Source organism: Silene latifolia, chromosome 11, assembly GCF_048544455.1.
Source record: "Silene latifolia isolate original U9 population chromosome 11, ASM4854445v1, whole genome shotgun sequence".
NCBI classification, from domain to species: domain Eukaryota; kingdom Viridiplantae; phylum Streptophyta; class Magnoliopsida; order Caryophyllales; family Caryophyllaceae; genus Silene; species Silene latifolia.
In genome coordinates this window covers 385,501-402,376 of record NC_133536.1, presented here as the reverse complement: position 1 = coordinate 402,376, position 16,876 = coordinate 385,501, and the positions used below count along the sequence as shown (strand labels likewise).

The window sequence follows — 16,876 nt, the reverse complement described above, 5'->3', positions numbered from 1 at the left end:
AATAGGGGTAGAATAGTAAACATCACTAGTAAAAAACGCAGGAATTGGGAATGACCTAGGGGGCTTGGTCAGCCACTTCCCACATGATACAGGAATTAGAGTTCCTATGGAACTCTAGATTCCTCCATTTTTAAAAAAAAATGGGTAACCAAACAAGAGCCTTAAATCCTAATTCATGGGATTTTGGAATTCCTGTGTTTTTATGAGGCAACCAAACAACCCCTTATTGTAAACCATGACTAAAATCGCGGTTAGAGTCATTGTTCTTGTTCAAATGGTCGTTAAGCAAGTTATTGACTTTACTGTCTCAGTTTATTCGATACCCCCGCTTTGAAATGCACAATTCTTGAGAAAATAATAAACCTATTCCTAATTATAACTTAAATTTTCTAACGAAGATGATTAGTCCGTCACAAGAATCTTGTGCAAGGCGACTATAGCCCTTATTCTAATAAGGAAAATCCAAATTATAACCCTTATTCTAATAAATCCTAATATTATCAATATGAGAATTCGAATCCATAATTGAATAATTTGATGAAGATTGGATTAATTTTGAAACGGAGAGGAAGGGTAAGAAAGGGAAAAATTGTGGCAAAAAGTACAAAAAAGAGTAAAACTTTTACATAAAAAATAGGGAAATTCTACTGTGTACCCTTGAGTTTTTTGGTTTTCTATGTAGTACCCCTTAATTTTTTATATTCTACATTGTACCCCTAAACTTCTTATTTATTTCTCCATCATAACCTCGTTTAACTCTCCACTAACTTTATCACTATCACTTTGGCCTTTATTCTAACTCAATGATGTTGACTCACCGTCCTATATGAGAAGCATCACAAATCACTTTTACTAAGCACAAACTACCATTAAAAACATTTGTTGTGATTCATAACATGATAATGGAGATTTGATAAATTTTTAGTTAGATTCGTATACTATTTGGTGGGTTAATGAGTACTTCGGCGAACTAATAAATAAATGAGTAGGTTATTGAGTAATTGGAATGATAAATAGACGATTTAATAGGTTAATTAAGAAATTAAGTTAGCAAAGACAATAAATAAGGTTAGTTACCTTTTCAGGTAGTTTTGCCAAATAAAGCCTTAGTGGCAGAGCCAGAATTCAAGTTTGGGGGGGGGGGGGGGTCCGAAAATTTCGAAAATTTCAACTAAAAATTTCAAAAAATTAATCCACCAAGGAGCGAGCGCCTCTGCTAACCCCCCTAGATCCACCACTGACCTCATCCAGGGAGCTATTTATTTTCATTTAGGCTAGGGGTCATTTTTTTTAGTAAAACAGCCCCACCATATATGTGAACACACAATTTCGCTTCTATATTGTGTAGTTAGTTTCAAAGGTTGAGTTATTTTTATTAAACTAGAAATGTTGGGTTATTGTTGAAAGAATGTTATTTTCATTAAATTTTTAGAAGTATTTTAGAAGAAAATTGAGATTTTGATTGCTAGTTATACTCACTTTATTTCAAAATAATTTCCCCTTTTTCTACCCTCTTTATAGATAGCGCTACTTGAAAGAAAAAGAGTTGATTTTAGGTTAAAGTCTTAAAAGTTGATTCTTATTGGATTTAAGTAATAATCTATAATCTATTTATTCGACGTGTTTTTTTAACATGTATCCTATCTAATCGCTATAAAGTAGGGACACATGTTAAGATAGCTTAAAAACAAAAAGTTTGCCTTAAGTACTTGACTGAGAAGTGAAAAAAATGAAAACAAGGACAAAAGAGTAAAAATACTTCGAAAATGAAAGGGCGTCACGGTGACACCCATTTGGTGTCACCTTCTTATATAGGGTGAGTGGGGACCTCTTTAATTAAAAATTTATGTGAGAGAGTAACACCAAATTTAGACAACACCCGATGTCGCCCTATCACTAATTCACTATCCAAAATACTTTATGGAAAAGTTTTCATATGCCAGCGGCTTCCCCACCAGGCCACCATGGTCACTGCTTTTGTTTATGTACTAGTTTTATACCCGTGCAAATTGCACGGGATTGTTATTTAGGTGGTTGTAGAAAAACGTGTTAATAGTGGTTGCTTTTTATATGAAGTATGTATCCAAAATATCTAAAATATAGCAATAATAAAGTTGTATCTATCGAGAGTATATATATTAATACAGCAATAAGTCAATAACTCCACGAAAATTCCAAAGCATAACAATAAGCTGTTACAGTGTAAAATCATAAGTAAATTGTACTATAATTTCTCGAAAACTTCTTTATAAACTACGTTATTTGTTCTAGTGGACACGCGTTTATCATTATCACAAATCAGAATCCTTAGTCCTTTTTTGCTTGTGACTCTTTTTTTTTTTGAAGAGAAACCCGGAGGTTCTACTGCATTAATAATAAATCAAAGTTAACAGCATCGTTCGCGATCAAAGGTAGACCCTCCGACCACACAAACTTACCAACTACTCTAGGAACAGGATGGGCTAACGCATGAGCCACCCCATTGTTCAAACGACTAGTAAAAGACCAAACAATAGAGTTAAAAGAAGAACGTAAAGAAAAAATGTCCGCTAAAACTAAATCAAAAACACTTCTGCCAGGGCGAGATCTCTGCAAAGCTTCCACCACTTGAAGACAATCACTTTCCACGACAATATTCGCATGACCTCTTCGACGAGCCTCCTTGACTCCCTCCAAAACCGCGACAGCCTCGGCAATGCGACTATCCCACAATTGCTCCAACACCAGAGTCGCCCCCCAAATCACCCCACCTCGGCCATCCCTACACACCATTCCCAAGTTCACGCCCATTCCTTCTTGGACTCCCGCATCGACATTGATTTTCACATACCCCTCCGGAGGAGCCACCCAACCTTTCCTCGCGTTCTCCCTTCCCCGTGCTCCTGCTTCATCCCGGCTGCCCTTCTTCACATAGCCCCCTCCCTCAATTTCCTCCATAACATCCCTTACCCGCTTCACCACACCACACGGATCCACTTCCCGCAGCTCAAAAATAACCTTTTTTGCTTGTGACTCTTGAAATAGCCACAAACTTGTAAAGGTGAATTGGTCTGAATAGTAACATACCCGTGCAAATTGTTAAACCTGCTTTTCATTTAGTGCACGTTTGTAGAACCCGTGTAAGTTTAAAATAATTTTATCCCATTTTTTCTCTATTATGTCCCCCACAAAATTAGTGGGAGACGGTCTCTCATGAGACCTACTGGTGCTATTATAACTTTGAATTATAAATTCATTAGCAATAAAGAGATTCATTATCATTATAGGCATAATAAAGATATCGTGATTTTTTAACTATACATTTCGCATCCAAATTATATTCCTCCATACTTATCAAATGAAAATACGAAAAATAAAATAAAATATTATCACATTGTTATAATTTACAATATATTTGGGAAATTTCTTTAGGCCAACCTTATTTAGTCTATCACATACGCGTTTATCACTATATCAAATAACATATTATCAACTATCATACCGTCAAACTATTGAACCCGTGCAAAATTACGCAAAGACTACGTTATAATCAAACTTGTGTAAAGGAGTTTTATTAAAATTTCGGATTTACAATGAGCCTGTGAAAATATTACTTGTCTAGACCTATTAAAAATTGCCTTGACCCGTTTATCTTAGGCCAAGTCAAATAAATCATAACTTGCGACCTGATTAATCCCTTAATTTAGGGTCAAAATTTAAACCTGACGCAATTAGTCTGATAGGCAAAGATAAGTTTATTTTCCCTCAAAAAAAAGTGTATTTTATAGAAAGAAAATTAATTAATGATTCAATTAATAAGATGTTGAATTATGTTCTATAAGCCACATATTTTCAAAAACGTATATGTATATCTAAAATGCGAAATAGAGTACATATACTAATAATTTCGTGATTGATATTGTGGAGTATTTTTGACCTCGGTCTATGTCTTGTAAATTTTGAGCCCGTCACTCTCGAGTAATTTACGTAATATACATGGTTTGCGAGCTATCATATATACCCGTGGGTTTACCCTAGCGTCACAGGGTCCCTAGTCATCAAAAAAATTGCAAAATAATATTTAGATAGAGAGAGTATACTTTTAAAATTTTTATTTATCCAATCAAATTTTAGTTATAATAAAAAAATAATAAAATATACAGGATGGATTTTTGAACTTCTTAGGCGACAAATATGTACGGTGATGATATTAAAAATAGACTGCTTAAAAACATGTCCAATAATAAACATGGGTCATTGACCCCTTAGTTTAAATACACGACCAACCATCAAAATTAATTAAAATCCCTACTTTGCTCACATTTCCTCATTCATTCAGCAGTCAATCTTCTTCTACAACCCTCAGGATTTAACTCTGACCTACAACGGAGTAAATTCCCTTCTCATTTCACTCCGTCTCACCTACGCAGCTAGACTATTTCTATTTCAAGATCATCGGAACACCAGCTAAACACTATATTTCTCAATCCCCCTTTCTTTTGATCCTTCATAAATTTTTTCCATAATTTTTCGATTTCGATAAATTTTTTATTTATAGTCTTTTATGGCTATATTATTCGAGTTCGGTAAATTTTTTATTTTTTTATCGAAATATGTCTGGGTGTTACTATTTAACAAAATTTAACAATTGATTATTTCGGTAAATATTCGGATATCAACAATCAGATATATCCGTAGTTCCTCGGATCACACATCGAAAATTTTGAACTTTAAATCGGATATCTGATTCACGTAATTTCAATTCAACAATTTTTTTCACTCCTCTTTAATTATTTTCAAGTATTTTTAAATTACATTTTTAGTTATATGTTTTCCTGGTATTTTTATTTTAAAAAAAAATATTGGTTATTATAAGCAAGTTAATTTTTTTGTAATTTTTGCTCTATTATAAGCAAATTATTATTATTTTTTCGGTTATTTATGCTCTATTAAGTTGATAAACTGAATTTTTTCACTTGTTGATTTTGTTAATTTTAAATATAAATACACTACAAGAAAAACGCGGCTTACTGACGGCCATACCGACGGAAAAAAGAGGCCGTCAGAAAACACGCGTTACTGACGGATGTGTGACGGAAATTCCGTCAGTATATTTTCCTGACGGATATCCCGTCAGTATATATTGGCGCGTTGACCAAGTCAAAGGCGCCAAAAGAACTGTGACGGATATTCCGTCAGTAATGTCTTAATACTGACGGAAAATCCGTCAATGGTTTTTGCACGTTAAATTATGTTACAGCTGTAAATCACTTTAGCGTACTGACGGATATTCCGTCAGTGTTCCCACAATACTGACGGAATATCCGTCACTTGGTCAATTATTAGTCGTTGGTAGTGCGTGACGGGTGTCACAAGATTGTGGTACTGACGGATATTCCGTCAGAATTTTAGGAATACTGACGGATATTCCGTCAGGAGTTATACTTTAACTGACGTGTACAGTCACTTGCATTATTTTTCTGATAAAAGTGACCAGTGACGGATTTTCCGTCAGTTAAATAAGAATACTGACGGAATTTCCGTCAGGATTTCTACTTAACTGACGGAAAATCCGTCAGAGGTTTCTATTAACTGAAACACGCGACGAGTTTCTCCTTCACTTTACTAAAATTCCCCCAAATCAATTAAAATCGCCTTAACCCCTTACCTCCTTAAAACCCGACACCACCACCACCCTCCTCCACTTCCGGCGCCACCACCACCACCACCAACACCACCACGCCGTCGCCATCACTATAAGGTAATTAACTTTATCTTTTTTTTCTATTTCCTTTATCTTTTTCCTTCTCCTTCATCCTTTTCTTATTTATCTTTTTTTTTTTAATAGTAGACCGCCGCCGCCTCCGCCAGCCGTCGCCGTCAGCCGCCGCCCCCAGCCGCGCCGCCAGCCGCCACTTCCTTTTTCATTTTTTTTTTGTCAAATTAATTAGGTATTACTCCTTTTAATTAGTTTAATTAATTTAGATTATTAGTTATTGTTTTAATCCGTCAGAGGTTTCTACTGACGGAATTTCCGTCAGAATTGTGAAAGGGTTGATGTTGATGCATGTTGACTTAGGATAGAAGCCAATATTGTGACGGATGTATGTTGTTAATGTATATTGTTAATTTAGATTATTAGTTATAATTTTTTTTTTTTTAATGTATGCATGTTGAGTTAAGATAGATATTTAATTTTATTATTAAAAATTAGATTATTGTTAAATGTTAATTAGAATAAATATGAATTAGACTAGATATGTAAAATGAAAAGTAAATCATGTTAATTTTTGTTAATTGAAAAAGTAGTCATTGTTGTATGTTTTGTTTTTAATATTGTTAAAATTATTGTTCATATTGACCTAGTATCCGTTCAAAAATTACTCACTAGGAGTAATTTTTGAATAGTCCCCGTTTGGGATCATCTTTGTACGTTTTAAGTCACTTAGGTAGTAAACATGTGCTTGTGATTTGTTAATGAGAAAAGAGTTTGATGACAATTCCTTTAATGTTCTCTAAATGCATATGTAGAGTAATTATTTATTCTATATTGTGTATTTGGAGAACGGATGGGAATTGCTGCCGAATTTTTTTTCTCATTAATAAATCACAAGTACATGTTTGCTAGTGACTTAAAACGTACATTGATGGGTTTAGGTTGGAGTGATAAGGACCCAATTCAAAGAAATACAATATTTATATTGGTTAAAATGTTAAATTATTGTTTATTATGCTTGATTTTGATTGTTGTTAGGTTATTATCTTTTTTAATGATATATATAAATGTGTAGATATATAATAACATGAAAAGATTAGAACGGCAATGGATGTATGAAAGATTAGACGAAAAAAGAAACCCAAGAAAGCATATGCAGAGGGGGTGAAAGAGTTTATTAAATTCGCGGAGGGAAGTAGTGAGTACAAGAATTTAGGTGAAATGAGGTGTCCGTGTAAGAAATGCAAAAACCTAGGTTTTAAAAGGAAAGCGGATGTTCAAATTCATCTTTGGTCGTATGGTTTCGCCGATAATTATTATGTATGGACGTATCACGGTGAGAAACTACCTAGTACAAATGCTAGTGAGAATCCTTACCGTGAGTTCGTGGAAAATGCATTGCGTGATACCGTTGACCAAATTTTGGAGGATCGACTTAATCCTGATGACCTTGACGATGAAGAAGTGCGTTATGAAACCCCGAACCCCCAAGTTTCTTCGTTCTTTAAAATGTTAGAGCAAGCTGAACAACCGGTGTTTGAGGGAAGTGATATGAGTTTGTTGCAAGCAGCTGCTAGGTTGTTATCAATCAAATGTGAGAACAACATATCTCTTAGATGCGCTAATAGTTTTGTGTCGTTCGTTGGTGACATAATTCCAAAGGAAAATCAAATGGCGCGCAATTTTTATGAGATTAAAAAAGTTCTGAAGGGACTCCAACTTCCCCATGAAAAGATTGATGCATGTATCAATGGATGCATGCTTTTCTGGGAGGAAAATTCTAATCTTGAAGAATGTACAAAGTGTCGTGCATCTCGGTATAAAGGTAAAAAGAATTCAAGTGGGAGGCGAATTCCATGTAAACCAATAACTTATTTCCCGCTTGCGCCAAGGTTACACCGACTATATGCAACCAAGCACATAGCAGGTGAGATGAGTTGGCACTACAAAAACTCTCGATTAAGAGAAAGGGGGACAATGGCACATCCAAGTGATGGAGAAGCGTGGAAGCATTTCGATAGAGAGCATCCAGATTTTGCAAGTGAACCCCGGAATGTTAGGCTAGGTTTGTGTACGGATGAATTTCAACCTTTTGGGCTGTTTGGGACGAAATACTCTTGTTGGCCCGTGATTGTGACTCCGTACAACTTACCTCCTTGGTTATGCATGAAGAGACAATTTACTGTTCTTGTCTGCTAGTTCCGGTCCTAAGAATCCGAAAACAAATTTAGATGTTTTCCTCCAACCGTTGATCAAAGAGTTGAAACAACTTTGGGAAACCGGCGTGGACACCTATGATGTCTCTAAGAAACAAAATTTTCAATTAAAGGCTGCATTAATGTGGACGATCAACGATTTCCCGGCATATGGCATGCTTTCTGGTTGGTCCACAAGTGGATATCGTGCATGTCCTTATTGTCCAGAAAATGATCATAGATCTTTTTGGCTTAAAAATAGCAAAAAGGTTTGTTGGTTTGATTGTCACCGTGAGTTCTTAACACCTGATCATCCTTTCCGCGACAATTGTAAGCATTTTCTTAAAAACAAAAAAAGCGAGAATCGCATAGCCGCATCCAAACTAACGGGTGATGAAGTGTGGGAATCCGTAAAAGACTTGCCTAAAATAGTTGATGCTTTTGATAAAGAATTGAAAAGATTGAAAGATCAGAATGAAGGTTGGTGGAAACAAAGCATATTCTGGGAACTTCCCTATTGGAAAACGTTGCTGATTCGACACAACTTGGATGTTATGCACATTGAGAAAAATTTTTTTGAACAACTTATCAACACCATCATGGATGTACCAGGAAAAACTAAATTTGACACTAAGGGTAAAGAAGACTTTAATGAACTTTGCTATAAACGGAACACATCATCTAGGTTTGTTTTATCAAACGCGAGAAAAAAGGCTCTATGTGACTGGGTTGCTAACTTAAAATTCCCGGATGGTTATGCTTTAGATTTGAGTCGGTGTGTTGACCATAAAAAGATGGTGTTACATTCCATGAAAAGTCATGATTGTCATGTCTTTATGGAACGACTACTCCCGTTGCCTTGAAAGAGTTGCTCCCGACAGTCCTTGGAATGCAATAACCGAGATAAGCCAATTTTTTAGAGACCTGTGTACTTCTACGATTAGAGTTGATTCTATGGAACGTCTAGAGTCAAACATTGCGGAGATAATATGCAAGTTAGAGAAGATATTTCCCCCGTCTTTTTTCAATTCCATGGAGCATTTGCCTCTTCACCTACCTTATGAAGCAAAAGTTGGAGGACCTGTCCAATATCGATGGATGTATCCATTTGAGAGATTTCTTAATCATATAAAAAAAAAGATTGGCAACAAAGCTCGGGTGGAGGGTTCAATATGCAACGCTTTTTTGTTAGAGGAAATTTCAAATTTCTGTTCTTTTTATTTCGAAGATCACATTGACACAAAAGCAAAAGACTTAGATGTTGGTGTAAATTCCGATGACCAATTGAAATCTAAGTTACCCGAGTTATTCAATGATGACATGGGAACTACAACCGGAAAATGTATACGAGAGGTACTTAATCGAGAAAGAGTATGAAGAAGCTCATTTTTATGTGCTAAGGAACTGTGGAGATTTTTTAGATACTTATGAAAAGTAAGTTAATACTTCATCATTAATCAATTGTTTTTTAATTATCAAATTAAATCGAATTTATAGGTAATTAATACATAACTAAAACATGTTTTCCCTACTTATAGGGAATTTGAGGCACATATCAAAATCAATTTTCCTGATGTCACATCCTCGATGATGTTTGGGCATCACATGAGAAAAGTTTTCCAAATGGTTCCAAATCAAGTAAGTGATGATACATTTAGATTTCTTATTAGATATTGAAAAAAATATAACAACTTAATTAACATTTTTTATTCATAGGTTCATAGATTGAAGGATCATCTAATAATAGCTTTAGCATTGGGTCCTAGTAACATGGTGAAGTCTTGGAGACGGTATTCCATCAACGGCTATAAGTTTCGAGCTTTTAAGGAGGAGTTGATGTTTCGAAGTCTACGTTAAGCAATGGGGTTTCTGTGAATTCAACTGAAGGGTTGGACTACTATGGAACCCTAAATGAAGTAATTGAGCTTTCTTATTATGCCGGGCAAAGGGTTTATAGGGTTATATTGTTTAAATGTGATTGGCTTGATAATTCCCCACAAGGACTTAGTATCCATAAGGTTTATGGACTTGTAGATGTAAACGAGAAAAAAAAACTTCGTGGACATAACCCATTTGTGGCAGCTTTTCAAGTCGATCAAGTTTGTTATGCTCCTTATCCAACCATTAAGAAAGGTAATCAAGGTATTCCGTGGTCCGCGGTTTTTAAAACCAAGGCAAGATCACAAGTTGATGCTCCTATTGAAGAAAGTGTCTTTCAAGAAGATGTGGTTGTGAATGATCACTCAATTTCACCGATTTTGTTGGAAGATACAGATGATGAAGATGTATACGAAGTGACAGTGGAAAGAGGTCAAGGGGAATATGACAGAGACGTCGAAGAAGAAGGGGATGAAGATGAAGTTGAAGAACTTATTAGATACGAAAATGAGGAATCGAGAGGAAGAAGTGGGAGTGCTTTTTTCGGAAGATGAACTGTTTTGATTTGTAGTGATAGTGATAGTGAGGAGGACTAGTTGTAATTGTACAATTATTAAACATTCAATAAAATATGCCCTCCGTTTTTTATTACTTGTCGTTCTAAGCTATTTGGTTTTTTGTTTTATACATGTCGTTTTAACTTAACATCAATAGTGTGTTTCAATTTTCAAGATTTGGTTATAAGAAACCTCTCAATTCACCCAATAAAATGCATTAAAGAAGAGGCAAGTGGTAATTAGTTCACAGTCTTCCATAGTGTTTTTTTCAATTGTTTATATATACCTGCGAAAATGGTTGTTTTGAACTAACGATTTAAATTGTTAACATGCAGTGAATTATGCCGAACTTTTTTCGCCGTATGGTTGGGAGCAATAGTAAGGCAAATGCATCTCAACGGAATCGGGAGGACGAGGAGGTTGAGGATGAGGAAAATCCTGAATTTCCATCACAAAGACAGGAGAACATGCAGGTGATTCTCTCAGAGGCCCGTGCTCGGCCAGATCATTATTGGTAAGTTTATGTTAATTTTTCTTAAGTTTAAAAAAACTTAACATTTACAGTTTTAATTTCATATATTTATGTGTTTTTCAGGTGGGATGACGAACCAATCAAGAAATATGTTACTTGGTCATTCACCCGTAACATCGAGATGAGTACTTCACTAGGTGGGGTGAAGCGAGTAACGCACGCATTCGGAAGATGTGGAATTACTTTGCGGTAATTATGTTTTTCAATAATAATTTTCTTAAGTTTATAATAATTTTCTTAAGTTTTATATAACTAATTTCACACTTGTTTTTTGAAACAGACTCATGTAAGATCCATCGATCCTGAGTATGATCCTATTCCTGAGTGGCAGGCGAGGGTAACGAGGCGGATTACCACTCTTATCAATGGAATAAAATATAACAAGAAACCGCCAAAGTGGGTGCCTGTTTCTTGGTTGGAGAACCTTAAGAATAGGCCTAATGATCCTACTTTTGCCAAACATTCGAAAGTCAACACGGCAAATAGGAAGTCGGGTGGGAAAGATGGGAAAGCATTGGGCACCCACACTCTTGGTCGTAAGAGTTGCTCCGATGCTTTCAAGGAATTGGTAAGTATTGTTTTTATTGCTTTTAAAAAGTGGTTAATATATATGATTGACAAAAATATACTTGATTTTACTTGTTTCCATAATAATTTCAGGGTCAAGAGGCCACCCCCCACAAGATGTTCATGAAGACGAAGAAAAATAAGAAGGGCGAGTGGGTTAACCCTCGAGCGGCTGATGTTGAGGTAAATTCTTGAATTTAATTTAATATTTATTTTTATTACAAAGAACGATAATCTCTTTCTTATAAAGATAGGTATATATATATATATCATTTCTAACGATTTTCTATTTTTTCAGCGTGATTTCCAAGAGGAGATGAGCCACCATTGCCACTGACGGATCTCCCGACGAGATTGAGGCCTACTACAAGGTCAGTAGGAGGATTTGACGAGAAGAACCGGATGTTTGGGACAGGACCTACGGGGGCCCAAATATGGTATGATCTTCCTCCTAACAAAGTCAAGGCGACGGTCTTTGTCTTATGCTCCTAGCATGATTTCACAGCTTTCCACCCAAATGAATGATGAGCGAGCCGCTCGAGTTGCTCTTGAAAGACAGGTTCAAGAACAGGCTGAAGAAATGGCGGCAATGAGAAAGGCTTGGGCTGATTTGCAAGCATCTCAACCCCCAAACACATGTTCACAATTTACTCCACATAGACGGGATAACTTTGGGGGTGGTGATGACGGGTTTGGAGGTATTGGTGGTAGTTTTATTGACCTTATAAACACTTAGAGCCTTTAAGTTAGAGCCTTTAGGTTAGAGCCTTTAGGTTAGAACTTTAGTTTAGTTAGTATTGTCGTCTAGTAAGTATGAAAGACATGGTAAAACAATTCTCTGTTTAATTTGTAAGACAATGTACAAATTTGACTATGTTTTTATGTAAAACAATTTGCGTCCCCTTCTCTTTTGTTGTCTATTGATTCCCGCATTAGCGGTCGACGTGAAAATGGATTCCCGCTTGGCGGTCGACGATTGGATGTATTTTGCAGGTTTTGTTTATATTGGAAACGATGCAAATAGGCATCGTGGTCGGGCAAAGAAGTCAGATTTGAAACGATGCAAAAACGCATCGTGGGTGGGCGCAAAGCAGTCATTTCTTGTTTCCAGTGCCTTTTTTTTTAATAGATCGACGGAAATTCCGTCGAAATTTTAAAATACCGACGGAATTTCCGTCACACGCTTTCCCTCTCCATTTTTCCGTGCGAAAAGGCCACGTGTCACCGAATCGACGGAATTTCCGTCAGTAAAGTGATAAAACTGACGGAAATTCCGTCACTACCCCCTGTTATTTTGATTTCAGAATCTTACGTGGAATGCCACGTGTCAGACGCAACCGACGGAATTTCCGTCAGTAATACAAAAAACTGACGGAAATTCCGTCACTTTTGACCTAAAAATAAAGACGGATTTTCCGTCATATATCCGTCAGTGTTTTGGTAGACTGACGGAAATTCCACAGGAGTTTTACTGACGCAATAAGCTGACCCTGATTCCTGACGGAATATCCGTCAGTAAATTGAAATACCGACGGAAATTCCGTCAGTATGGGCTTTATTTTTCCGTCAGTTTCCCGCGTTTTTCCGTCATCGGAACACCAGCTAAACACTATATTTCTCAATCCCCCTTTCTTTTGATCCTTCATAAATTTTTTCCATAATTTTTCGATTTCGATAAATTTTTTATTTATAGTCTTTTATGGCTATATTATTCGAGTTCGGTAAATTTTTTATTTTTTTATCGAAATATGTCTGGGTGTTACTATTTAACAAAATTTAACAATTGATTATTTCGGTAAATATTCGGATATCAACAATCAGATATATCCGTAGTTCCTCGGATCACACATCGAAAATTTTGAACTTTAAATCGGATATCTGATTCACGTAATTTCAATTCAACAATTTTTTTCACTCCTCTTTAATTATTTTCAAGTATTTTTAAATTACATTTTTAGTTATATGTTTTCCTGGTATTTTTATTTTAAAAAAAAATATTGGTTATTATAAGCAAGTTAATTTTTTTGTAATTTTTGCTCTATTATAAGCAAATTATTATTATTTTTTCGGTTATTTATGCTCTATTAAGTTGATAAACTGAATTTTTTCACTTGTTGATTTTGTTAATTTTAAATATAAATATTTACCCATTAATGTTTAATTATTTAAATAAAACTATAAACTCTACTACTCCGTACTATTAGGAGTAATTGATTGTCAAATGTCAATGGTATACATAAAGGAGTTAATTCAACAAAAGATGTTGGATAATTAATTCACATACGTAACATGGGGCCTAAAAATCAGGATACTAAAAACCGCCTTTGACATATTGACTTTTAACCACAGAGCAACACGTAGGCTCTATGGTTGTTGCTTTAATATATAGGATTATTACAGTTTTAAACTTTTTAAGTTATAGTTTAGACCACCCGTGAATCATATTCAATTTGTATAATAAGGACATTATTATGAAAACAAAAATAATTGAAGTCGAGGATTATTTGGATTTGTAAAAAACTTTTTAAGTTCGATCGTCTTTTAGTTCACCCATGAATCATATTCGATTTGTATAATAAGGACACTATTATGGAAACAAAAATAATTGAACTCGAAGATTATTTGGATGTGTACAAATTTTTTTAAGTACAATCGTCTTTTAGTTCACCCCATGAATCATATTCGATTTGTATAATAAGGACACTATTATGGAAACAAAAATTATTGAACTCGAAGATTATTTGTATGTGTAAAAACCTTTTTAAGTTCGATCGTCTTTTAGTTCACCCATGAATCATATTCGATTTGTATAATAAGGACACTACTATGAGAATAAAAATAATTGAACTCTAAGCTTATTTGGATGTGTAAAAAAATTTTTAAGTACGATCGTCTTTTAGTTCGCCCATAAATCATATTCGATTTGTACAATAAGGACACTATTATGGAAACAAAAATAATTGAACTCGATGATTATTTGGATGTGTAAAAAGCTTTTGAAGTACGATCGTCTTTTAGTTTACCCGTGAATCATATTCGATTTGTATAATAAGGACACTATTATGGAAACAAAAATAATTGAACTCTTGGATTATTTGGATGTGTAGAAAACTTTTTAAGTTCGATGGTCTTTTAGTTCACTCATGAATATTCGATTTGTATAATGAGGACACTAATATGAAAACAAAAATAATTGTAGTCGACGATTATTTGGATGTGTAAAAAACTTTATAAGTTCGATCGTCTTTTAGTTCACCCGTAAATCATATTTGATTTGTATAATAAGGACGGTACTAAGAAAACAAAAATAATTGAACTCGAAGATTATTTGAATGTATGAAAAAGCATGTGGATGTATGAAAAACCATGTGATGTTCTGGTAAAAATAAGAATAGTAAAGGTGACTACTCAGGCGACGGGACCATGAACGCATTGTTGCCGTCCATATACTGTACACCTTACAATAAGTCTCAAATTTGAAGGAGACCAATCACAATTATTAGAGGGGCTTTCAAATTTCCGCATCATTGTAGGTTTGATGTGAACCAAGACCTGGTGATAAGGTACGATGATTGTAAATTATTGTTGTGAATGCATGTTACTCTAAGGTCTCTAACCTTCGGAGTCAGTTGTGTCCCACACTTCACTTGCTGATTCGCTATCTACTGTATAAGGATACTATTGTGAACTAAAAAATGATCGTCTTTTAATTCACCAATGAATCATATTCGATTTGTATAATCACAAATTCTTGTTTGTGACGGCACATATCCGTCACTCTTGAGTGACGGATATCATTTTACCTCACAAAGTACCCACTTTTTCTCTCTCTGCAACACTATTCATGTGGTCCCCTTTCTCCACTAACCCATTTTGTTACCATTTTAACTCACAAAATATCCGCCACAAATGGTAACCCGTCACAAGGGAGACCAATTGTTGTATAATAAGGACACTGTTATGGAAACAAAAATAATTGAACTCGACAATTATTTGGATGTGTAGAAAACTTTTTAAGTTCGATCATCTTTTAGTTCACCCATGAATCATATTCGATTTGTATAATAAGGACACTATTATGAAAACAAAAATAATTGAGCTCGATGATTATTTGGATGTATAAAAAACCAAAAACAAGAATAGTAAAGGTGACTACTTAAGCCACGGGACCATGAACGCATTGTTGCCGACCATATACTGTACAATAAGTCTCAAATTTGAAGGAGACTAATCACAATTATTAGAACCCATGCATGACTCGAGGCCGAATTGACCCAACACAGTATAATCTGACCAAAATACTTATTGCTACAAACCTATCACTCCAACCTCATCAGAATCGAACCATATGCCATGTCATTACTGCCACCTCATCACATGGAATTGTGAGCCAACCATGTCATGCATCAATGCCACTTCATCACCTCAGTTCAAACTACATGCCACATAAATATTGCCACCTTATGACCTCTAACCGCGTGCCATGACATTATTATTGTTACCTCGATCCACTAGCCAAATCATCAAGAAACCCGACCTTAAACCCATATAGACTTTGAGTATTAGACCTGTATGTAATCCGAATAAATAAAATACACTTGACCCTTATTTTACCTGAAGGCCGGACCTGAAATTACCAGACCCCTAACCCACCCGTTCAACCCGTTTTACAAGTCTACATGATGCCCGTCTCTCTAGATTTCGAACCGTACTATATATCTCTCTACTAATGTACATGAGTACATCTATTATATACAATTTTTTTTTAATGAACTACAGTTAGCTCTTTTATGTAATTTGAAGTCATTTTAGTTGATTTAGATTGTCTCCATAATGTTTTAGGCCAATTTATGACTAACAAAGTGAAGGTATAATATACGGAGTATAAAAGAAGGTGACCGTATGTAGCTCATTTTAGGTTGGTAAATAAACATATATACACATAAAAAATGTGGCCCCTATACCTAAAGTCACCCCTTTACTTAGAGGTGGACAACATAGCGGGCCAGCCCGGCCCGGCCTGGCCCAGCACTGTTACACGGGCCAGAATTTAGCAGCCCGGTCAGCACATGGCCCAGCCCGGTCAGCCCTACGGGCCGTGCTAGTGTTGGGTTTTTTCAGCCCAGCCCGTTTTTTTTAAAAAAAAAAAAAAAAATTTTCGGATAATTCACGCGGTACCCCTGAAGTTGGCCACTTTGCACAAAATATCCAAATTTTTGATCCGAAAAACTTAAAGAGACCATAACTCATGTTTACGAACTCATAAAGTGAAGATTTTTTTTTTCAAATCGATCATCTTTCCGAGTACTACGATTTGAAAAAAAGTTTGACGAGTTTGGAACTCGTGACCGGGAGATATGCTCACTCAAAGTTTGTTCGGTCGAAAAAACTTTGACGCTCAATAACTCCTAGTAGCGGAATCCAAATACGACAATTTTTTTTTTCAAATTGT

The 16,876-nt window shown here is 35.4% G+C and overlaps 1 protein-coding gene across 1 annotated transcript in view; it reads right to left on the bottom strand.

The window, feature by feature from the left end:
* LOC141610539 (uncharacterized) overlaps positions 1-16,876 on the bottom strand; it is a 40,702-nt gene that overhangs the window by 6,521 nt on the left and 17,305 nt on the right. The gene's annotated exons all lie outside the window — the stretch shown is intronic.